Source organism: Dipodomys spectabilis, unplaced genomic scaffold (genome assembly GCF_019054845.1).
Source record: "Dipodomys spectabilis isolate Male_0828 unplaced genomic scaffold, ASM1905484v1 ptg000241l, whole genome shotgun sequence".
Classification (NCBI taxonomy): Eukaryota; Metazoa; Chordata; class Mammalia; order Rodentia; family Heteromyidae; genus Dipodomys; species Dipodomys spectabilis.
Window position 1 is genome coordinate 4770155 of NW_024870918.1, and position 25354 is coordinate 4795508.

The 25354-nt window shown below is 45.4% G+C and overlaps 1 protein-coding gene across 4 annotated transcripts in view; it reads left to right on the plus strand.

Annotated features, from left to right (window-relative positions):
• Nucleotides 1-25354, plus strand: part of Tjp2 (tight junction protein 2) — a 91547-nt gene that overhangs the window by 19811 nt on the left and 46382 nt on the right. The window lies entirely within an intron of this gene.

A 25354-nucleotide genomic window follows, 5' to 3' on the forward strand; every position in this document is an offset into this window, starting at 1 on the left:
TTCTCTTGGTAATTTGTTGGAGATAAGAGTCTTAATGGACTTTCCTGCCTAGGCTAGCTTCTAACAGTGATTCTCAGATCTCAGCCTTTTGAGTTACTAGGCTTATGGGTTGGGCAGACCGAGCCCAACTTCCTGTAGCATTTTTGATGGGAGGGGGGAGGGAGGAGAGGACTGGGAGGAAGCACGCTGGGACATTGTGAGGGACATTACTTGGCTTTCCAGTGAATCTCACACAGCTTCAGACAGAAAAGCCTTCAACTTTTAGTGTCCACTTGAGGAATTAATTTGTAGGTTTGTGTGTGTGTGTGTGTGTGTGTGTGTGTGTGTGTGTGTGTGTGTGTGTGTGTGTGTGTGTGTGTTTGCTAGTCCTGGGGCTTGAACTCAGGACGTAGCTGCTGTCCTTGAGCTTCTTTTGCTCAAGGCTAGCACTCTCCCACTTGAGCCACAGTGCCACTTCCGGTTTTTTCCGTTTATGTGGTACTGAGGAATCGAACCCAGGGTTTCATACCACTAAGCCACATTCCCAGCCCTAATTTGTCATTTTAGTAAGTGTGTTTATTATGCCGTTGCAGATGTTAGGCAAGTATTCTCGACCCCTGAGCTACATTTCTGCCCACTCCCAACCAGCCTACTTCCATTTTTATTATTATTTTTTTTGATGGAGCATACATTGATCTGTAGAAAAGACTTTTAACATGGATGTGGAAATTGGTAATTTTGGTAAACTCCAACCTTGCTTTGATCTAAAAGGATGAGCAATTGAGATGCACCTGGATGGTAGGTGAATGAATAGACAAGAGACATTGCTCATCTCTCTAATGGCTGCATATGTAAGTCATTTGTTGGAGATCTCCAAACCTTCAACAAATTGCTAGGTGATAACTTGTAGTCATTTAAAATAAGTCCAGGCAGAGCACCTGACAGATAGTTAAGGTTAAATCAGATCTTCAGTCTTGCATGCCATTCCATTTGGACGTACTTTGTAATAAGGAATATTTCATGGATATAAATTCTACTTATGTTTCTCTTCATCCTATGTGCTGTAGGGAGTGTCACTGGTTAAACAAAAAAAAAGCACTGGTGAGCCTTTTTGTTGTTTGGTTTTGAATTTTTGTTGTTGTTGTTGTTGTTGATGGTGGTGGTGGTGGTTGTGGGGCTTGAACTCTGGGCCTGGGTGCTGCCCCTGAGCTCTTCAGCTCAAGGCAAGAGCTCTACTGCTTGAGCCACAGCGCCACTTTTGGTTTTCGGGTGGTTCATTGGAATAAGAGTCTCACAGATTTTCCTGCCTGGGCTACCATCAAACCTCGGTCCTCAGATCTCAGCCTCCTGAGTAGTTAGGATTACAGGCATGAGCCACTGGTGTCTGGCTTGATTTTGAATTTTTGATAGATTCTCCATGAGTCAATTTTGTCCTCTTTTTTTCTTTTCTTTTTTGTTTGTTTGCTTATTGATTTAATTTTGGTGCTGATCCTGGAACTTGAACAATGCTTGGGCAGTGTCCCTGAGCTGCTTTTAAGCCCTCTACCACATGAGTCATGGCACCACTTCCAGCCTTCATTTTTTTGGTTAGGTTAGTGGAGATAAGAATCTCACAGACTTTCCTGCCCCAGGTTGGCTTTGAACCATGATCCTCATATCTCAGTCTCCTGAATAGCTAGGATTAAAGACATGGCCCATTGGCACCTGGCCTTCTTCTTCTTCTTCTTATTTTTATTCCGGTTGTGGGTCTGAACTCTGGGCCTGGGCGCTGTCCCTCAGCTCTTCAGCTCAAGGCTAGCGCTCTACCACTTGAGCCACAGCACCACTTCCAGCTTTTTTCTTTTTGCTTATGTGGTGCTGAGGAATTGAACCCAGAGCCTCTGGCATGCAAGACAAGCGCTCTACCACTGAGCCACCTTCCCAGCCCCATATTATTATTATTTTTTAAATATACAGAACACATGCTATACCATTGGGCTCCACCTCTATAGACAGACCAAAATATTTCAGATTTGGTTAAAATCAAACCTTGGTTGAGAATGAAATTGCCAAACAGCCTCTGAGGGAAAAAGGATTCAACTTACATGTCTTTCAACATTGTGCCCATTTGAGGAATTAACTTGTTGTTTCTTTGCCATGAATCACGGCAAAGATGTGCTACCATGTCTTGAACACAACATTTACTGATGTTACCTGTCTGTATGTGAATGTAAACTTTACAGTCTATCAATGTAGTTATTACTAGTTCCATTGTACACTTTAATCAGCCATATAAAATGTATGCATTATGTGCCCAGGGAAAATAGCATTGTACTTGGAAACTTTAATAACAGTGTGCCTGTGTCTGTAGATACCCTGTGTAACTCTGGAACCGAATGAGTTAGTATATAAATCAGAGTTGTTTGGAGGGAGTTGTATGCAATGCATTGTGGGAAAGGAATGACTGAGTAAGTTGTTCTGGCCAGGAGGTAACAGTTACTTGACTATACTGATAGAGAATGGTTAAAATCCCATTATACTTCTGCCTTTGTAATGATGGAAAGCTTTGGTAGAGGTGGGAGAATGTTGCAGATAATTTACATCTGGAGTTGAAGGTGAGTTGGGAAGTAATGTTTCCGTAGTACTGTGGGAATCTGTGAGCCCCTCCCAAGACATGGAGTTGCTAGGATCTTAATTCTGTTTGTTGTTGTTGCTGTTGTTTTTGTTTGGATTGTTTTGCCTGTCCTTGAACTTGAACTCAGGGCCAGCCAGCGCTGTCTCTTGAGCTTTTTTTTTTTTTTTCCTCCAAGGCTCTACCACTGAGCCACACAGCACACTTCTGGCTTTTTGGTGGTTATTTGAAGAAAAGAGTCTCAGACTTTCGAATGTTAGGTGACTGGGCTGGGTAGTACCAGACTAGGATCCTTAGATCTCACCCCTGGAATTAACTAGGATTACAGGCACGAACCCTCAGCCCAGCAAGGGGCTTTATTCTTCCCAGAGGCAAGGAAAAGAAAGCTGCTGGAAATGCCTTCATTTGCTTGAAATCCATCCACGGTAAGGCTCGGTGGTTTGTTGGTGTTTGTTGAAAGCTTGGAAGGAAGAGATTGGAGCTATATGTAAGTCGATTTCTTCTTGTTACCTTACAAGGCCAGCCACACCTGAGCTCTCGAGAACTTGGGCCGTTGGAGTTTCACTCTGGGGAAAGGAGGAGTCAGAAAAATGTATGCTGAGCTTGGAGGAGGCCAACAACCTGCCCACAGATCTTTTAGTGACCGTTCCTAACTATACTCATCCAAGCAAAATGCAATGATCTGTGGGAGTTAATGAACAAAACTATAAACATTTCTGGGTTTGAAAGGGATGAATCATGTCCAAGGAACTTCCTGATAAACTCAGTCCCAGGATCCTCCTCCTTCCTTCCTTCCCCTCCTTCAGGCCCTTTGAGTTCTCTGCTGTCTGGCCTACGATTGGTCACTGGGCACCTGCTTCTGTTTATTCCTGCCCTTATCGCAGGCTGGCACAAGTCACTTCCCATCAGCTGGGTGCCTCACCCATCTCTGAGTCAACAGTCACACCCACTAAGGGCAGACTCTTGAGACTCAACATGGGAAGGTTGTGGGAGAACCTGGGTCTGACCCAAGACTAGCTGTGAATTTGGAAGAGTGAATTCCTTACATTCACGTAGCTGAAGAGCAAGAATCCTACAAGAAATAGGACATAATACCCGATTTGAAAGAAATAGTTGTATCATCAAAGCTTGTAGAGTTCACAAGCTTTGTCGATCACGATAATGACAGTTTGTCTTGTGGATGTTAAAATGTGTTTGTGACTTTAGCTAAGTATCACTGTCCCACAGTATTGTGAAGTTTATATAATCACTTAATCTCAATAAAGAATTCTAAAAAATTGTAGAATCAGCCCAGCACTGGTAGTTCACACCTGTAATCTTAGCTACTCAGGAGGCTGAAATCGGAGCATTTAAGTTCAAAACCAGCCTAGGCAGAAAAGCATATGAGACTCCATTAAAGCACTGAAGCAAAGCTGGAAGTGGAGCTATGGCTCAAGTGGTAGAGAACCAGCCTTGAGGGAAAAAGCTAAAAACCAACATGTGGGCCCTAAATTCAAGCCACACACACACACACACACACACACACACACACACACACACACACACACACACACACACACACACACACACACACATGCACGCACGCACGCACGCCACACCATTACATCCGTACTTTCTCCCTGCCTTGCCGTAACCCAGGCTTGTCTCAAACTCACCATCCTTTGTCCCAGCCTGAGTGCTGGGATTATAGACATTCACCACCATACCAGGATCGAGATCTTTGCTTTTGGAATAGAAGCAATTTACTGTCCATCACTAGTTAGTTGGGTGCCTTCAGCTAAAAGTCTTAACTTAATTGTCACTTGCTTAGTTTTATTTGATCACCCCTTAAAGCCTTCTGTGGTACTTAAGACCTCCATGGTGGTTGTTTAGACAGAGAAGAATTTAGTAACAGAACTGACCCACTTGCCCTGCACAAGATGGAGATGTGCCGAGAGTGGGGGAGGGGGAGAAAGAGAGAGACAGCGAGGGACAGAGAGACAGACAGACAGAGAGACAGACAGACAGAGACAGACAGACAGAGACAGAAGGGAGAGGAGAGAGAGATTGAACTGTGGAGAGGGAGTAGGAAAAGAAGGGGCACACTCTTAACAGAGTGTGGGTACTCTAAGTGCTTGAATGTAAAGACTAAAGACTATTCTGAATAACCTCTCCTGGTGTTACAGTATATCTTTGTTCCTTCCATTATTGTTTTTATTTGTTTCCTTTATGTTTTTTTCTTTTCCACCTATTATTATCATCAAGTAGTTACATTTGGACATGTCCGTATATATGCCTACAGTGTATCTTGGTCAGACTAGCTCTCCTTTCTTTCCATTTCTCTCTTCCCCAACCAATCTTAGCAAGCATCATTGATCCACTTTCACACATCTACATAAAATGCTCTGACCACATTCACCCTCCTTCATTCTGTCTGCTAGCCCTGCCTCCTCCCCCCATTAGTACCTCACCCCAGGACAGGACCTGTTTCCCATTCCTGTCATTCATTATTTTAAGTGTATACTAATGGTTCAAAGGGATTTCCTGGTGGTATGTCACAGTACTTTAATTAGATTAAGTTTCCTTTGCTCTCACTCTTCCCACCACCATCCCCACTACTCTATTCAACAGCTTCCAGTGAGTTTTACTTTGCCATCTTCATTGACAGATGCAAGGAGTTTCAGTATTGTTCACTTCTAATGCTCTCTTTGTCTGCCTGCTTCCACTAATTCCCCCAAACACAGTCTTACAGTTAGTTTTACACACACACACACACACACACACACACACACACACACACACACGCGCGTCTGTATCTTTAGGGGTATTTACATTTTTCTTTTCAGAAGAGAGTACTTAGGATGATAGGCAATAGATTCTTTCTGAGATACCTTTTTTTTTTTTTTTTTTAATTTAAAGACAGGCTTGGAACCCCAGAGTGTCTGGTAGCAGTTTAGCTGGCAAAGTTCTAGAAGGATCCATTATTCAGTTGCAGCTTGAATAATGCACAAGCCCAGCACACTGGGTTCTCTTCTCTCCCCTGCAGCCCAAGCCAGGATTGCAGCCATCTTGCAGGCTGCCTAGTGAATCCTTCTTCATGTTCGTCCTCTCTGCCCTTTCCAGGGAGCTCCCCTCACCCCAAGGACTGGTTTGAGGTGGCATGGGCATGGTAGAGGAGGCAGGCCTGCACGCGGGAGCCTTTTCTAGTTTGTTATTCACAAATGGGCCGCAGGCCATCTGCAAAGGTCATTTGCTCACTGAGTACTGTCAGTGACCATCAGGCTGTGACCTCGCCTTCCTGGGTCTGGTCTGTTTAGTGTCTGGGTGAGTTTTAAGAGGGGAAAGAGATCTGTGGCATGTGAGACACGTGTTGAAATTTCCCAGGGATGCAACTGAAAGGCCCTGTGCTTTTCCTTCTGCTGTTATTGTTAAGGCTAAAGACAGGCAAGTAGCACCCAGTGAGATGAGGTCTTCCCAAGTTCCTTTTGAACCTAAATGCAACTGCACATGAACATTTCTCTCCCTCCCTCTGTCCTTCCCTCCCTCCCTCCCTCTCAGCCTTCCCTCCCTCCCTTCCTCCCTACCATTTTGAGCCACAGCACCACTTCTGGTTTTCTAGTGATTAATTGGAGATAAGAGTCTCATGAACTTTCTTGCAGCCTGGGCTGGCTTTGAACTGCAATCCTCAGATCTCAGCCTCCTGAGTACCTAGGATGCTGGGCAATGGTAAAAAGTCATTATGTACCTATTATGATTCAGGGTTTAGTCGGGTAAACACAATACTCTTGCAATCTCTAGAAGAAGGGATTTAGTTCCAGTGTATTAGGTTCCTCCTAGAGCAACCCAAAAGCTAGTGGAGTGAAGACCAGGCCCACTGCCTACTTTCAGGAAATGAGGGAGCTGCTGCAACCCATAGCCAACTCCTCCAAAACCCTTCAGCCCTCTTCGCTTCTGCATTCCCAAGGTGGGTGACAGTGGAGCCGGCTGCCACTGCTGCCACGGTGGCTGCTGCTGTCCCCACCCCCACTGCCCTGGCTGCAGGAAAATGGAAACAACAAAGGGTTCTGTTTCCCTTCATCCTTCCAGATCTTTAAACACGTGCACTTCGCTGCCAGAATTTGCCTGCCAGGGAATTGGGGGCTTCCTGGCCGATGAAGAAGCAGAAGCTAAGTGCAGCAGGCCAGAAAGTGGTCCGAACATCTCCTTGGGGGTGAGGGGTGCTTTGAAGGTGCTAAGTCAGTAAGTCACTAGATTGAGCTCTGTAACTCATGCTCTCAGTCCCTCCTTTGACTTGGTTGTCACCTGTTGTAGTGCAAGTGACAAAGTAAGGGCTTCTTGCCCTGTAGTGTGCTTCCTTTGCAGGGGGCTATAGGCCCGTCCTTTCCCCTCCCACTTCCCTCTTCTTCTCCTGCTCGCTCTCTCTTCTTCATCTTCCCTTGCCTTCCCTGGTCTCAAATTCATGGGCCTAAGTGATCCCCTATTTTAGTCTTCTGAGTAGCTGGGACTATAGGTATACACTATAATGCCCTTCTCTAGGTATTTTTATTTTTATGTTTTTATTGCTATTATAAGAGTGATGGACAGGGAGGTTGCAGTTACATAAGTCAGGTAATGAGTACATTTCTCTGGACAATGTCACCCCTTCCTTTGCTCTCTCCCAGTTCTCTAGGAATTTTTATATTGAGAAGTTTTCATGGGGGCATAGCTCCATGATAGAGTACTTGCCTAGCATGTGCGAGGCCCTGAGTTCTATCTTTACCATTGCCAAATAAATAATAAGAAAAAAAAGGCCTAACAATTTTGAAGTGACTGTAGAAATGAAACGTGACTTCATTCTAAGAACTGCTGCTTTGATGTATGACTTTATGAGGCCTAATGACAGCTTTTCTTTTTGGAGCCATCCTAATGAGTAGCTTTTATACAGTCAAATCTGCTTTATAATGGTCTTCCCCTCCCCCATCCCCGCCTCTAATTTCGTTTATCTTTTGTCAAATGAATTGGACGGAGATTTGATTTTTATCTTCATCTCATTTTCATGAAACATGAACTATCGTGTTGCTTGTGTAAAAGTCACTTTGGGCAATGTTCACTCTGACACACGTCGGGAGAATAGAGTTTTTCTTAAACTTAGGACGTTGGTGGGTCTTTCTCATTGAAAGACTTTCCATTATGACTCTGACGCCTTTTGGGTTAGGAGGAGGCCATGGTGTCAGAGTCCACTGATTAACCCTTGAGGTTAGGGTTGACAGCCAGTCTGTGGTAGTTCAGTCACGTCATTGCAGCCTGTGGATGAGTACACACGATCCCCCACATAGCTTTGAAAGTACTAGAACTATATTGACAGAATCCCGTTTTATCTCTTGTTTTCTCCAGTTTTTAAGTCGGCCAGACTCACAATGGAAGCCTGACCATCCACATTGGTGGCGGCAACACAATGAACAAAGACTTTCAGTGTTTGCAGGGTAGAAAATGGAGCTGGAGGGGAACTAGCCGCTGCTGGGTGGTGACCTAGTTCACTAATTCACTCCTTCGACAGCAAAGCTGGGTTGTAAATGTGCATTTCTTTTATTTTGTTGCTGCTTTGGGGATTGAAGCCAGTATCTTGTGTATACACTATATCCCTGAGTTCCCCAGCCAGAAACATTTATTTATCTTTCTGATTCAGATATTTATAAATATTTCAGGTAGTAGTGCTTGAGGAAGGAACCTGTGGTGTTGCTTTGTATGGAAAAGGATTGCTATTTATTTGATAGTATCCTGTAAGGATTGAAAACAAACAAATACCACCAACAACCAAGGTAAGTTTTGGTATGGATCAGTACTCTATAATGGAGATTAAAAAACAAACACACAAAAAAACCAACTGAAGTGGTGGCTCACACCTAACATCCCAGCTACTTGAGAGGCTGAGATGAGAAGGATCACAATTTGAGGCCAGCCTGGACAAAAGTTCATGAGATGCTACTAAAAAACTGGGTCGCTAGCCTGTACCTATTATTCTAGCTACGTGGGGAGCGTGAATCAGAGGCTGTCATTCCAGGCTAGTCTGAGCAAAAAGTGAGACGTTTATCTTCAAGTCAGCCAGCCAAAGGAGGGCTGGAGGTATGGCTCAAGTAGTAGAGTGCCTACCTAGCGTATGTAAACCAAAGTCCTGATTTCAAACCCCAGCATTGAGCTGGGTGCCAGTGGCTTACACCTGTCATCCTAGCTACTCAGGAGGCTGAGATCTGAGGATTGGGGTTCAAAGCCAGCCTGGGCAGGAAAGCCTATGAGACTTTTTTTTTCTTTTTGGTTGGTCATGGGGCCTGAACTCTGTGCCTAGGTGCTGTCCCTCAGCTCTTCAGCTCAACTCAAGGCTTGCGCTCTACCACTTGAGCCATAGCACCACTTCCACCTTTTTCTGCTTATGTGGGGCTGAGGAATCGAATTCAGGGCCTCATGCATGCAAGGCAAGCACTCTGCCACTGAGCCACCTTCCCAGCCCTCCATGAGACTCTTTATCTCCAACTAACCTCCAGAAAACTGGAAGTGGTGCTGTGGCTCAAGGAATAGAGTGCTATCTTTAAGCTGAAGAGTTCAGAGACAGTGTCCAGGCCCAGAGTTCAAGACCCATGACTGACGAAGACCAACCAACCAAACACCCCCTCCCCCTCCCCCAGCATTGCCAACCTGCCCCCAAATCCCAACAAAACCCAAAAGAGAAATCACATCTGCAATCACTTTTTCCTCCTTACTTTCTCCATCCAGAGTTGATTAGTTGCCCACTTTTTTTCCCCTCTCTGTCATGGGGCTTGAACTCTGGGCCTGGGCACTGTCCTTTAGCTCTTCAGCTCAGGGAGAGTGCTCTACTACTTAAGCCACAGCGCCACTTCTGGCTTTTTTTTTGCTCGGGTATGTTAGGCAAGCCCTCTACCACTGAGCCACCTTCCTAGCTCTTAGCTCTCCACTTTTTAAAGATAAAATTTTCTGTAGGCTTTTCTGCTGAAAAATGTGGGGAACTCACCCTGGATTAAAAATAAAATGATTCCAGGCATTGCCAGATGTTTAAGTATCACCACTTGTGATACTTAAGCAAACCTAACATCATACTCCAGCAAACCTAACATCAGCACAGAGAGCATACTTGTGGTCAGTGTGCAGCGCCTTGGAGAAATCTTTTAATAGGTTGGGCAGGTTGGTGTCGGGGAACATCTGGCCTCTCTCAGTAGGCAGCTCCAAGCATGAACACCAGTCAGTGTTCGCCTCTGAAAGATGATGAATCGGGAAATGCTGGCCCGATCGGATTCCATCCCAGCTATGAAGTATCCTGAGTAAAGCGGCAGTACCGGATGCTCCAGGCAGTTAGTTCTCAGCCTCCCTCTCTTGGCTTTCTACTTAGGCTCATGATTCATCCAGGCAAATGTCACAGAAAGTGAGATGCCCGGTCTGCTCCAACTCTGATGTGTTTTAGTGGCCCCGGCTGCATTGAGTTTCAACAATATAAATGAGAGAAGAGTCCTCAGTTAGATCCAGCCCTGAGTGCTTGAGTTTAAATATCAGAAAGGCCAAGTGTTATCACTGAGGATCTGAGCCTTCCTCCCATCCACCAATCAGGCCTGAATCTTCCTGGTTCCAGCATTCGCTGGGGAAGAGTCCCGGGCAGGCTGGCTCTGTTTTCCTAGGCCTAGCCTAGAGTAGTTGCTGGATGAATGAAAGAAGATGAAAGAAAGAGAGGGAGGAGGTAGATTCCAGAGAATAGAGTGAGAAGTATCCTTCCCTACTTCCTTCCTTCCTTCTTTCTTCTTTCTTCCTGTTTTTCTTTCTCTCGCTCTCTTTTCTTTCCCAGTAAGTACTGGGGCTTGAACTTAGGGCCTGGGTGCTGTCCCTAACCTCTTTTACTCAAGGCTAGAGCTCTGCCACGTGAGCCACAGCTCCGCTTCTAACTATTTAATGGGCAACTGGAGATAAAGAGCCTCACGGACTATTCCTGCCCAGGCTGGCTTTGAACTGTGATCCTCAGATCTCAGCCTCCTGAGTAGCTAGGATGACAGGCGTGAGTTACCGGTGCCTGGCCCCTTGTTTCTTTTTTAAGTGACACCAGAAATTGGGGTGCTATGTAGTATCTAGTTCGGTGTAATTATGTCTGTCTCCTTACTAACTTCCTCCCCTCCAAGAAGTACTTTGAGGAAAGTTAGATCGCCATTGAATCTGTAGCTCTATTACTGGACCCACAAATTTAAAACACAGATGGCTGACACCTATAATCCCAGCTCTGTAGCACTGAAAGAAAAGGTCCAGGTTTGAGGTCAGCCTTAGCCCCAAAGTTAGTGAGACTGCATTTCATTAAACAAACCTTACCTTTGACCTGTTGATAACTCTGGGGCTGGACATGTTAGCACTGGCCTTAATCCCAGTTACCTGGTAGAACTAGGTATGAGGATAGTGATCAGGGGGGGCCCAGTGCTTTATCTGGGGGAAAAAACTAACAAGCAGAAAAGGCTAGAGGAGTAGTTCAAGTGGAAAAGAGCACCTGGCTCACCAGTGCAAGACTCGGAGTTCAAACCCCGTACTGACAAAACTCAACTGAAAAGCCAAAACCCTACTCTTCATACATCAGTGGAGCGTGGAGCTTCTAGAACAGCCCGTGTCCCTGATTTTCAGGAATCCTGGTGGGGTTAGACACTGCATGTGCTATCCCAGGACTAGAGGAAAGGGCCGTCCTTTGTGCTGTCCATCCTGGCTTTTGCTCGTGGGGCTGGGAAGGAGAAGGGTAAGGCGGGAGCAGGTAATGCAGGCCCTTGGAGCTCTCCCAGAGAGCTGAGTGTCAGTGTTAACCTGATTTTCACAGCTGAGGAAACGTGCCCAGGTACACACAGCTTGTGTGACAGGGAAGGAATTTGATCCCTGGTCCGTGTGACAAATTTGAAACCAGCAAGTTCTTCCCCCAGTTTCTGAGTAGCTTCTGTTTCTCGGAACCACACTGGCAAACAAAGAGAAAGCTCTCTGTTGATTTCTAGGAGTTTAAGATCATCACTGAGTGCGGTAGAAATACTAGCAGGGAATTGCTAATATGTCCTCAGAGGCTAATATGTCCGTTACTGTCTGGAGCCCCAGAGATCCTAAGATGCGCTTTATGGAGAAATAGATTAGATATCCAGTGCCACTCCTGGGGTTTGAACTTAGGACCTAGGCACCGTCCCTGAGGTTTTTGCTCAAGGCTGATTCTCTACCACTTGAGCCATGGCTCCACTTCACACTTTTTGATGGTTGGTTAATCAGAGCTAACAGTCTCACTGACATCCTTACCAGGCTGGCTTTGAACCCTGATCCTCAAAACCCAGCCTTTTGAATAGCTGAATCCAGCTATTCAGGCATGAGCCACCAACACCAGGCTGAGTTATACTTTCAGACTGCATAGTCTCCTCTGGTTAGAAATGAAATTATGGTAAGTTGGAAGAATAGAAAGTTTAAATGCTCTTTGGAAACTTGCCTGTTGGAGAGTCAGAATTCTACCCCACAAGTTAGCTTGGGATCAAAGTAGATCTCTTAAAATAATGCTTCAAGCAGACTTAGGCTGGAGTTAAAACAGCTTTTGGGGCTGGGAAGGTGGCTCAGTGGTAGAGTGCATGAGGCACCACATAAATAGAAGTGGCGCTGTGGCTCAAGTGGTAGAGCGCTAGCCTTGAGCTGAAGAGCTGAGGGACAGCGCCCAGGCTCAGAGTTCAAGCCCCACAACTGACCCAAAAAACAAAAACAGTTACCTTTCTTATGATATCAAGTGGAGACCCCATGTGTAAAAACAGAGAGAGCTTCCCCCCCCCCCCCCCCAGCTGGCCTGGAACTTTGAGATCTTCAGACTCCTGAGTGTTGGGATTACAGGTATACACCACCACACCCAGCTCTGTGAGAGTTGTGATTGAGGAAAAGATAGGGATTTTTTTTTTTTTTTAAAAAGCAGAATATTTTGGTGATGGAGCAGATAAGGAATTCCAGTTAGTTGTTGGCTTTGGTACTGGAGAGGATATGGAAAACCAGTCCAGGGAGGTGGGAGGTGGGTAGAAAGAGCTAGAACGTTTCTAAATACAAACTTACTTTCCTAAACTACCTTTCCCCAGTCCTAGTAGGGGTGTCTTTTTCTCTTGTGGCCGCCTCAGGCGGGACTAAGAACTGACTGGCTGGCCGAGTTTCTATTTAGAGCATCAGTGCTTGGTTCTGAGCTTAGCCGTGTGTGCTGGTGGTGTAGAAGGTGATCAGGTCTTAGGTTGACCTGTGTGGTAACTGTTTACATTCTCTCTGAGGCAGATTGCCCTGGGTTCTGGGCACCACCTCTTTCCTTTAGGGGCTTTTTCTTCATCCTGCCATGGTATCAAGAATCAAAAGTTTTGGGATGGGAATGTGGCCCAACTGTAGAGCGGCCTCCTAGCAATCAAATGGCCCTGAGTTCAAACGCCAGTACCGCCAGGGGAAAGAAAACCAAAATGAATCAAAGCTTTTCCTTCTGTGTGTCTAACTCATGTACACAGTGCCCTGCCGAGCCTGTGTGTTGATACTGCTTAAGAAAGCCTTTAATTATCTCCTTGTGGGGTTTAAACTGTGGGCCTAAGTGCTGTCCCTGAGCTGGTTTGCTTAAGGCTAACACTCTACCACTTGAGTCCCAGCTCCACCTCTGGCTATTTTTGGTAGTTTACTGGAGGTTAGAGTCTTGTAGACTTTGCTGCCCAAGCTGGCTTCAAACTTTGATCCTCATAACTTGGCCTCCTGAGTAGCTAGGATTATAGGCATGAGCCACCAGACCCTGGCTCATTTTTTATATTGTAAGATGGTTACATTCTAAATGATTACTTCAGAGACCCAGAGTTTGCTATGGTCTGAACATATTAAGTGGAAAATTCTAGCAAAATATTACAATATTCTGTTATCATTGTTCCTGAACTCTGTCAAAATTTAATATTGAATTCTATTTTAATATTGTTCTGCCTTTTTTTTTTCTTTTTGTTGCTGCTGGGGCTTGAACTCAGGGCTTGGGCACTGCCCCTGAGCCTCTTCATGCTCAAGGCTAGTGTTCTACCACTTGAGCCACAGCACCACTTCAGCTTTTTCTGAGTAGTTGCTTGGAGATAAGAGTCCCGTGGACTTTCCTGCCCGGGCTGGCTTCGAACCGTGATCCTCAGATCTCAGCTTCCCAAGTAGCTAGGATTACAAGTATGAGCCAGCAGCGTCTGACTAATATTGTCCTATTTTTATGTTGTTTATCTCTCACTATGCTCCTTTTAAAATGAAACTTTATTGTTGTACCTATATGGGGGAAAAGTAGTATACATAAATTATCTCATTGTGTGGGGACTCAAGCATCCATCACTGTATCTTGGATTTTACATAATGCCCCACCCACTGTCTGGCCCTTTAAGAAAATGTTATCCTTCAGCTAGATGCTTGGGTTCTTCTGCAGATTGTTTTCCATCTGAGAATAGTAGGTCGGGAAGAAGGGGACCCAGGACACCCTATCCGCACCCTTCTTGGCTGTCGGATGGATGCCCTGCCTGCACCCTTCATGGCTCTGGGAGGGAGAAAGGATGGGTCCGTGCTGATCTGCAGGACTGGTTTCTTCTGGCTCCAGGCTAGGAAGGTCACCTGGCACTGAGCCTTGAGAGGTTCTGAGGGTAGATTTCCTCTGGGTGTAGCAGTGATGTAATACAAGAAGACGTGCAGAATGGAAACCTGCAAGCATGTTGTTTGCTTTTGGAGATAGAGGAAAGCATCAGCACAGGGACTGTCCTCTGCCATCAAGCATGTCTACATTTCTGACGCTCTTGCCTCTCTCTGGCTCAGCTCGTTTGTTATGCTGCTAGGTTGTTGGCCTTTTCACTTCCGAACTATTCTTATTTCCTGCCTGAGGAAACTTCAGAGTAATGATAAAGCACTGGGTGGATCTACTTCTTAAATAAATGTGCTAAAGCCTGGAGCCAGTGGCTCATGCCTGTAATCCTAGCTACTCAGGAGGCTGAGATCTGAGGATCCGGGTTCAAAGCCAGTTTAGGCAGTAAAGTCCACAAGACTCTTATCTCCAGAAAACTACACCCCCCCCCCAAAAAAAAAAAAAAAAAAAACAAAAACCAGAAGTGGAACTGTGGCTCTTGTGGTAGAGTAGCATCCTTGAACAAAAGAAGCTCAGGATAGTGCCTAGGCCCTGAGTTCAAGCCCTAGGACCTTGGCGAATGCAGTTCCCATGGACAGGATGCAGTTCCCATGGACAGGTAGTGATGCCCCTCTGTCTAATGAATAGCTCTTGATCGTGTGCTTTGGCCTGGGCTCTTGTCATCATCTGTGTGTACATCCAGCATTCAGAAGGCATCCATTGGCTGTAACATGCTCTTACATTGTTTCTGAGGTTATGGGGGTGGAACCCATGGCCTCATACATCTTAGACAAGTGCTCTCCCACTGAGCTTCAGCCCCAGCCCCCTCCCTCCCTCCCTTCCTCCCTCCCTCCCTTCCTCCCTTCCTTCCTTCCTTCCTTCCTTCCTTCCTTCCTTCCTTCCTTCCTTCCTTCCTTCCTTCCTTCCTTCCTTCCTCCCTCCCTTCCTCCCTCCCTCCCTTCCTTCCTTCCTTCTTTGGTGCTGGTCTGGGGCTTGAACTCAAGGCCTGGGCCCATCCTTGAGCTTTTTTTGCCCAAGGCTAGTGCTCTACTGCTGGAACTGCAGCTCTACTTGTGGCTTTTTAATGGATGATGAGTCTCACAGACTTAACTGCCTGGGCTGCTTGGAGCTGCCATCCCCAGATCTCAGCCTCCTGAATAGCTAGGATTATAGGTGTGAGCCACCGGCTCTCAGATCCTTTTTGTTTTTATCAAGTTATTATTATTGCTGTTATTATTACATTTTGAGACAATGCCTCACTGATTTGCCCAGGTTACTCTCAAACTTTCCATTTCCTGTCTCAGCCTCTGAATAGCTGGGCTTAAAGATGTCTGCCAATACACCTAGCAAAAAATTGTTTTTCATGTTCTTCTTAAAACACTATGTATTTCTGTTAATGAACACAAAAATACAGCTTTCCGATTTTAACCTTTCCTCACTGTTTGCAATTTTGCCTTGAATTTTGTAAAAGCAAAAGTTTTAATGTTATTACTATTATTTTTGTGGGGGGGGGGAGGGGGTACTTGAACTCGGGGCCTTGAGCTCTTGGCTTTTTTGCTTACAGCTAGTGCACTACCACGTGAGCCACACCTCCATGTCCTTAATGTAATTATCCAAGTCAGTTTCTAACTTCTAAATTATGTTTTGAAACTTTATATTTGAAAGCAAGCAGGAGCCATTTCTTGTTATTTCCTGCACTATGGTGTCACCTAGTGGACTATCCGTGTTAATTACACATACAGGCATTGATCTTTGCTGATTTCCTGAAAACCACAATTTCCACAAAAAGGAAAACTTGTACGCCTTTGTACACTTTAATGGAGCATAGTCTTTTGGGCTGTGATTTGAGTTATGAGGCAAGTGTGTAGTTTTTGAGAGGAGATCGGTAATGTATAACTCCTTTGGTTAGAATTTCCAGTGTTAGCCATAAATTTAGGAAAACGTTGGAAGGACTGTCCTGTCTCATGAATCATGTCACACAGGAAACTCAGGATGGACAGCTTCTTCTAAGGATGGAAACACCACTGTTTCAGAAATCTGAGCTTACATTTCTCTTGTCATAAGACACCTTTCCCTTTCCCACCTCTGGTCTTCACTACTACGTGCTCTCCCTAATGGGAAAGTGAGTATTCCAGAAAAGCTGCAGGTCTTTGTCCCTTGATTTCCTGATCATTGCAGTGATCACTCACCCTTGGGCAGTGTCTCATGCAAGAGCATACTGACTCACTGGCTTACTGCATTTTACATACATACCTACACGCAGCAAATACCTGTGCAGCTGAAACCAGAAGCCTGGAACAATCAGTCATAAGTGAGTGGTCTAACATGAAATTATTGTGTCTTCTCCTCAGAGCTAGTGGCTGGTTCAGTTTTTATTTCCAGAACATCATTTGCTAACTTTAATATATCAATATATTTACAAGAGAAGTTCACAATGGTTTTTTCTTACAGGATAAATGTTATAATTACCCCAAGGCTTCTTAAAATGTAAAGACAAGTTTTGTTTAAAAAAAATTAGCGGTCTTTTTCCTCTTCAAAGAGGACTTTAGGATCATGTCTGCCTTGTTATAAATTTCTAGAACCTTCTTGGAAATAGAATATCTTAGGCAAGGTTTCCGTGGTAGAGTACTTACCCAGGGAGCTCAGAGCCCTGAGTTCAAACCCCAGTACAACATAGAAGATGTCATTAACCGGGCATGGCAGATTCCTGTAATTTCAAGTTACATGGGGGAGGTGGAGGCAGGAGGATTGTGAGTTGGAGGCCAGCCTTCACAGAACCAAACAAAAGGGCTGGGGGCCTGATTCCAGTGGTAAACTCGAGGGCCCAAGTTCAGTCCCAGTACCATGGCAGGAAAAAAAAATAGTAGGACATCTTTTAAAGAGGGCTTAGAACTGCTTGTGTGAAATAATAGGTATGACTGTTTACAGATTTTAATGCATTAAAGTGAAACGCACCTCCACAGTCGCACTGTTCCCACGGTCACGTGCCTAGCGGCCACGGATGATGAGTGTTTGCACACTGGACGGCAGAGCATTGTGCGGGGGAGGGCCGCCGTGTGTAAGTACGTCTCAAACTGGAATGCGTATATTCTCCACTGAAAATGCTTTTTCTGGGGGGGTGGGGTGGGCGGAATTGGGAAGTCAGTACTGGGGTTTGAACTGAGAATCTTCTACCTTGCTAGGAAAGTCATCTACTACTTGAACCATACCGCCTGCTCTTTTTGCTTTACTTAATTCAGATAGGGTCTTGTGCTTTTGCCTACACCTGCCTCAGACCCTGCTTTTGCCTCTGGGGTAGCCGGGTCTCAACCGTGCCTGCCTTGAAATGCTTAGTAGTCTTACCAACAGGTCCCACGTAGGGCCTAGCCGTCTGCATTTCTCCCAAGCTCTTGGGTGATGCTGTACAGAAAGGTGAGGGGTTTTACCCTTTGGCATTGACTCTCAGGTGGGAGAGGCTGTCTTTGAGACTCAGGCCTCTGCCTGCTTGGTGCCTCTTGGAGCCTCACCAGCCTCATTGATGCACAGCGGGAACACTGTGTCTGTCTTATTGCAGTGAGCTGCCCTCTGCAGGTGCCACAGGTCTGGGAGGGACAGTTTACCTTGTGTGTCATCTGGCACCAACTCCCTCTGGTAGCATGTGGCCAAGCAGCTCTAATAGGCAGGCTTTCTAACCTGCCTGTTCACCAAGCAGGGTATAATTTCCTTTATCTTGGTATCTATTATGGGGCGGTAGTTTGTACATGTGCTTGTTTTTTTTTTCTTAAAGTGAAGCTGTATTTTTTTCACGTTCAATGGGCTGAGTCAGCTTGGAAAAATCACAGAGTAGACCGGGCTGTGTCTTTGTTGACAAATTAGTAGCTTCCTTTTTGGCTTATTAATGGCTTCTTTGTAATTACAAACAATAAATTTAAATTATACTTTATGGTTTCATGTGCCAGCGCTGTAAGTGTAGAGGTCTTCAATGTAATTATTTGTTGGTGTGTGTGTGTATGTGTGTGAGTGTGTGTAGATGTATGAGAGAGAGTGATGGACAGACAGACAGACAATGACAGAGAAGTTTTATTAAAATTTGATGCCTGAAGACTTGGATTACGATTGTGATCAGTGCTCTGTTATCTGTAGAGCCAAGCTATATGCAGGTTTTATTTGCTGTATTTTAAAATTATGTTTATCTTTGATGTTGGGATGGAACCTGGGCCTAGTGCATGCTGGGTAAGTTCTCTACCATAGAGCTACAGCCACAACCCCAAGCTTAAAAAAAAAAAATTAGTGGCATTCATTGCCATTCCCAGCTTCTAGGTGTAGACAGCAGCAGGCAGCGCCTGCCCGTGTTAGAGCCTTGGATACCAGAACCCTCAGCTGTACAGTGACAAACAAGTATGTCAGAACCCGCCTTCCCTGACGGCAGTGCAGGGCTTGGGTGTCTGAGACCAGATTCCACCATTTCTCCTCTAGCTCTTCACTGTCTCTTCACAGTCTTCATGACTCCAGCTTCCTCGTTTCTGCCCCCGCTGATCTCTCAAGCTGAGCTCTTGTTTCTCTGGCCTCCTGCGCTTGCCCTCTGGGGACAGTGGCTGCTGTCCCCTCTGCCACCTCATCATGTTACTGCTCTGTTGCTGCTTCTGCCATCTTCCCTTCGTGTTCCAGCTCAGCCTGTCTGCTAATGATACAGATCAAAAGCAGGCAAGAAAAGCTCACGTTGGAGAAGCCTAATATTTGTAAAACCAGGGACGGACGCAGACAGATGTCTCTTGCCTGCCTGCTTAAGTGAACCAAACACTGAAAGAATCGTCATGGTGACTCACACCTATGGCCCTAGCTACACAGGAAGCAGAGATTGGGAGATCATGGTTCATACATCAGCCTAGACCCTCCGCGCCCCCCCCCCCCCGCCCCCCCATTCGCAAGATAACATTTACCTCAGCCACTAAGCTGGGCATGGTGACTCAGCTCAGTCTGTAGCTAGGCCTCTGGGCAAAAATGGGAGATCCTCTCTAAAATGAATAACTAAAGCTGACAAGGGCTGTGGGATATGTAAAGCATCTGACTGCGACCAAGTTGGAGGCCCTGAGTTCAGAACACTAGGACCCCATAAAAGGGAAACAATAAACATGAAAAGGAACAGCAATCATTCACTTTAATCGTGTATACACAGCATTGGACAGTGGTCCACCTGTTTAACTCTTGCCCCAGTGTCTTCTTCTAATCTACCTCCCAGACTCCCAAAATCCAGCTGGAAAGTTCCAGGTATCCCATACAATCTCTTTAGTGTTTAGAATCCTTTTAAAAAAAAAATCCTGAAGTCTTACTCCTCCCTATCCCAAGTACTTTCTCCCTCTGTGGCATGGACAGAGAAATGGATGGCTGGGCCTTTTGTTCTTTTATCTGCTAACTTTATGCCAAGTTTAGAAGAGGAGCTTGGCTGAGCCAGGGCTCTGTCCCTGAGTCGGGTCCTCGCTGTACCAGCTGCCCAGGTCTTATCTTCCCTTGCTTATCTTCAAGAATGTGGAACATTTTGACATTAAATTTCTATGTAACCATCAGCAGTTCAGTTGATCTGAACCACTACTAGTTTCTTTCTAGGTGGCTGGATTTGTGTCTGTGTTGTTCCGAGAGGGTCTAGAGGGTCCCTCTAGAAGGTTCCATAGATAGTCATCCCTCCTCTCTTGGAAGGATTGACTCCAGGACTTCTCTGGGCACCCAAATGTGCAGAGCTAGGAGGCTTTACACTACAGCGGTTTGGCGTTTGCATTGTTACCCACATGTTTAGATTATTTCTACTGCTTATATAACGTGAGTGCTACGTAAAGTTGTTTCAATGACAGAAAAAGTCTGTACATCCATCATTTAGTGCAGACTTGCTTGCTTTTCTTCCCCCCCCCCCCCCCCATTTTTGAAAAATTCTTACAAAGGTGATGTACAGAAGGGTTACAGTTACCTAAGTCAGGTATTGTTTGCATCTTTGAGATAGCTTCACTATATAGTCCAGCTTGGTTTTGAACTTGAGATCCCTCCCCTCCCGCTCTCCCTCCCCCCTCCTACACCCCCCAATACCAACCAACCAGTCCTGGTCTTCTGAGTGTGGGGGATTTTTGTTGTTGTTGTTGTTCCTTTAAAAAATACTTATGATCCTCCGGGTTGGATCTGAAGATGCAGGACCTGTGGATTGGAAGGGCCAAGTGTTCATTATAAATCTTGCAGAAACGCCAGATCATCTTGTGTGCCTCGAGGAAATGTCTGCTCTGATCCTGGGTGGGAGAGGGTAGACACTCAAGCTGTTCAGGTGGTGTTACATCCAAACGACTTCTTCCGGGCTCCCAAGTGGTGCTTTTTCACAGGGAGCAGCGTCCCCCACTGCATGGATGTGTCACTGTGCAAGATGACAACAGAATTTGCTGGGAGGGAATGTGGGCCACTATTGTATCCATCTTACGTAACCACGTGCAGTGAGGAGAATGGGTGAGCAGCAGGGAGGTAGGCAGTACTGCATGCAGCCCCTTGATGCAGCAGCGGCATGAAGACGGCTCAGGTCCTCCAGAGAATGTGGATCCAGGCTGTGAAAAAGTTTGGGAGATTGAAAGGCCATGTGAGTCCCGCACTGAGCTTTCCCCCTTCCCTTTGCCACGCTTGCTTTGCCGGGAGAGTGGGGAACAAAGCCCCCTCTCACGATTAACTCCTTTCTCCTGGGACTGAGTTACGTTCTGAGCGCTTTGAGTATGCGGAATGGTGAGATTGCACGCTGCATTGCCTTCCAAGATGGGCTTTTGGAAGTCCTTGTCTTTTTCTTTATTTTTCTTTATTTTTTTTAATGTTTGGTGTAAAGGTGATGGACAGAGGGGTCACAGTTAGAAAAGTCAGGGAATGAGTACAGTTCTTTTTGAGCAGTGTCACCCCTCTCCCTCATTTTCTCCCAGTTCCCTCTCCCCTCCCAACCCATTGCTAGTAAATCCTGGGGAAATTGGTAGCGTCAGGCTGCATTTGTGAAGCAAAGGCTGCCCGTTTGGCTTCCTGGGTAGAGATCAAAGTATTGTTCTGGGTGTTTGTGTTTGAGGATTTTGTGTTTGGGGCTAAACCATTTTTGCGTTCTTATACTGCAGAAATCTGTATTATTCTTATGTCTAGACTTAGAAATTGCCAGAGAAATACTTTGGCTTCTTTTTCTTTTTTTTAAACTTTCTTTCTCTATAGTTTGAACGTGCGTCCTCTCGTAACTATTTGTTTACTTATGCGGCTGGGGGCTCTCATTCACCTTGTCTCTGACAGACCGCTTTGGTGGTCTTTGTGTTGAGCTGTGACTCCCATCACTAAAAGTTGTACAAGCAAGACCTGGCTATTTGTTGGTGGTTCTTTTTTCTTTTCTTTTTTAATGTTTCGTAGTTGTATGACAGGGTTTCAGTTCAACAAGTTAGATTATGAGTACAATGCATCTTGACCAATGTTTACCCCCATTTTTCCTACTCCCATTCATACCCTCAAGTTAGGTGGTTCCATTTTCATTGAATATAATGACTGTATTTGCCCACCTCTCTTCTCTTCATTTGTCTGCCCCCTACCAGCCTTTGCCCCCCCCCCCCCCCCCCCCAGTTTTAGCATCTTGTTACTCATTTGTTAACTATTCGTTATTCAAGGAATTAAACCATCGGAATCCTTCCTTGTTTATAATTTGGATCTAATTTCTGCATATAAGAGAAAACATCTACCATTTATCTCTTGTAAGCCTAGTTATGTGGTTTTAAAAAAAGATGTTCCTTTATTCTTTAGGTACTATATACATAGGATTAAAAATAATCTATTTAGTCAAAGTTTTCTAAAGGAGACAGCTTTATAAAAAGTGTAGGGTTTTTTTTTAAAAGTACAGAAGGTCAAATAACTTTTTTTCCCCTGATCCCTTTCTCTTTCTTCTTTGTGAAAACACCTCACTGTTATCACAAAACTTTTTATTTATGGTAGACACATACCCCCCCCCTTCTAATATCCTGTGCGTCTGGGAAAGTCTTGTTAAAGTAGAGAAGGTTGTTAATGCTGCTCACACAGAAAGTAAAAGTGAACGCTGGTGGCTCACACCTGTAATCGTAGCTACTCAAGAGTCTGAGATCTGAGGATTGAGGTTCAAAGCCAGCCTAGTTAGGAAAGTCCATGAGTCTCTTATGTCCAATTAACCACAAGAAAACCAGAAGTGGGGATGTGGCTCAAAGTGGCCGAGCGCTAGCCTTGAGCAATAAGAGCTCAGGGACAGCGCCCAGGCCCTGAGTTCAAGCCCCACAATTGACCAAACAATAACAAAGCTGGAAGCACATTTCAGGTTTCATGGGGGACAGAATCTTGACCCTGGGGGTGAAAGGTCGAGATGCCTTGTGTTCTTCTGGGTCCCATAGCTCCACCAGCCTCCTCCCCATCCCTGCCCCTGCCCTTCCCCCCCCTTTGCCCTCCTGGCCTCCCCTGTGCCTCTCCCCTGGCTGGTATCATCCCTACCTCCCCCACCCCATGGAAAGTGTCACACTTTCACTCTGCACAGTTTTTTGGAATTAGGTGTACCATTCGATGTTGGGTCATGGCTAGGAACCAAGTTATCTCTTTATGGTCACTCACTTGCCTCCATTTTCCCCCTGTAACTTAAGAAAGGATGACATATCCACAAAAGAATGAACTTTCTAGAGCGTAAAACATAAGCTGGTGTTGTGACTCCATTATCTGTATCCAAAGACCCTTGCAAAAGTGCTGTACACACATCCTTTGTGACCCTCCTCACCCCAAGCCATGTCTTCCTGAATTTGTATATCTCATTCCCTGGCTTTTTCTTTAGGGGTCTTGTCGTATATTCAGATCCATGTGTAACACACCCTTGTGTGCATACATAGCTGTAAACCAGGGATCAGTTTCTATTGTAGACAGGCATAGCATACATAGCAGAACTTACTGTTTTAAAAACCACTTTTAACTTCAGTAGTGTTAAATGTTCATATTGTCATGAAACATCAGTTGCCTGTTTAAAAAAATATGTAGTTTTACTGTTACTATGAAGGTGTTGAACAGAGGGGTTACTGTTTCACAATTCAAGTAATGCGTATATTTCTCCTTTGGACAATGATCAGTTAGTTGCTTTTTGAATGACATAAAAACGATGCCACATTGTGCAGATCCTTCTGGGATGTCTTTCACTTGGCATTCTGTTTGAGATGTGTGTGTGTGTGTGTGTGTGTGTGTGTGTGTGTGTGTGTGTGTTTTTCCTTGTAGTGCAATGTGTTATTACCTATCATATATGCATTTCTGTTGTGTTCTTGAGAGATGCCTGGGTTGTTTGCAGGTGTTGCATTGAGGATGCTGTTGCTCAGATACCTTCATGGCCTATCTGTCATCTGCCCAGGAGAGTCACTGTATTGTAGAACATGGGCACCTGTAATTAATTCTAACATGTGTGTGCTTTCCCAGGGGGGCCTGGACCTCCCAATTCACAAACAGCAACCTGCTGATATGTGTGCTGTGTTGAGAAGACCCCGTGCTGACACTGAATCGGAGCTGGTGGGTAGGGTGGGGCCAGAGCCCCCGTGGCCCAGTTTGAGCAGGATGAGCTCAGCTTGCTGCTAAGCTGCTGCTCCTGCTGGCAGCTTCTCCCCTGGGATGTGCCCAGCACTGATATTCAGGGGAACAAGTGTGATTAGCAGGGAGCTGTGTGTTTCTGAAGTGATAATAGATAAATGAGGTAGGGAAGACAGGGGTTTGCTTTCTGGGTACACCCATGGGAACCAGTACAATCCACAAAGGCTTGACTTTTTTTTGGTGCCGGACCTGAGGCTTGAACTCAGGGCCAGCATGTGGTCCCTGAGTTGTTGCTGTTTTTTTTTTTTTGCTCAAGGCAAACCACTCTACCCTTTGAGCCATAGCTCCACTTCTGGCTTTTTGGTAGTTGATTGGCAATGAGTCTTACAGATTTTCCTGTCCAGGCTGACTTTGAACCAGGGTCTTCAGATCTCAGCCTCCTGAGTAGCTAGGATTATAGGCGTGAGCCACCCGCACCTACCTTGTGTTTGACGATTTTATTCACTGATATGTTTGATTACCAGAAACTATATGCTTGGCATGGAATGGTGTGGCTCAATAGAAAAAGAATATTTGGTGGTGGGTATTGGAGTTTGAACTGTGGAGTTCGGCTTTGTGTTTGCTAGTCAAGTGCTATATAACATTTGAGTTAAGTTCCAGTCCTTTGGCTCGTGAGTTTTTAAATACAGTCTAGCCTTTCTGCTCTGCTAGCTTGGACCACAATATCCTCCTACTCATACCTCCTTACAAGTAGGATGATGGACTCATACCACCACACGCAGCTTATTGGCTGAGATGGGGTTTCACAAATTTTGGGGTGAGACCATGTTTCTTTTGATCTCTGTCTCTCAAGTAGCTAGCATGATAGGCATGAGCCACCAACTCTTGCTTCAATAAATTTTTTTGAGTGAACGAATGAATGAGTGAACAACTTACAGGTCTGCCAGGAGACTTTGCAAAAAGGTAAAGTTCTGTGGATTTTGTTAGTTTTTTAAAAAGAGGTAGCCGAGTAAGAACCGCACCACGCATGTGGTATTCAGGTAAGGGGTAGGTTTATTCATCGTTCTGGCTGGCACCAGGCCATGTTGGCCCTCCACGTGGTGGGGAAAGGCCTGGGAAAGACTTGGAAAAGAGCTGGGAAAAAGAGAGTTGGGAAAGAGAGAGAGCTGGAAAAGAGATCTGGGAAAGACAGCATCTGGGCCTGGGCTAGGCCTTAGCTAGGGTATGGGCGGAGAAAGGTGTGGCCACATCAAATTCAGATGTGACCTCAGCGGATGCAGATGTGACCTCTTCCAGGTGTGCCAGTTGCCTAGGTAACGCAGGTACTGGGTGGAGACTTTGCTGCGAGGTGGGTGGAGTCTGCTCGCCATCCAGGAGCCGACCTTGCTCATAATTTTTAATGTTTAAGAGAACAATTTTTTTTCCCCAGTTCATTTACTTACATTTGGTAGTAGGTTCAAACTTGGGGCTTGTGTATACAGAGCATGTGCTTTACCACTGAGCTGTATCTCCAGTGCTATAGAAATTTATTTTTACCACAATTCCCCCATCTTTTTTGTTGTTTGTTTGTTTTTACCAGTCCTGGGGCTTGAACTCAGGGCCTGGGCACTGTCCCTGAGTTTCTTTGGCTCAAG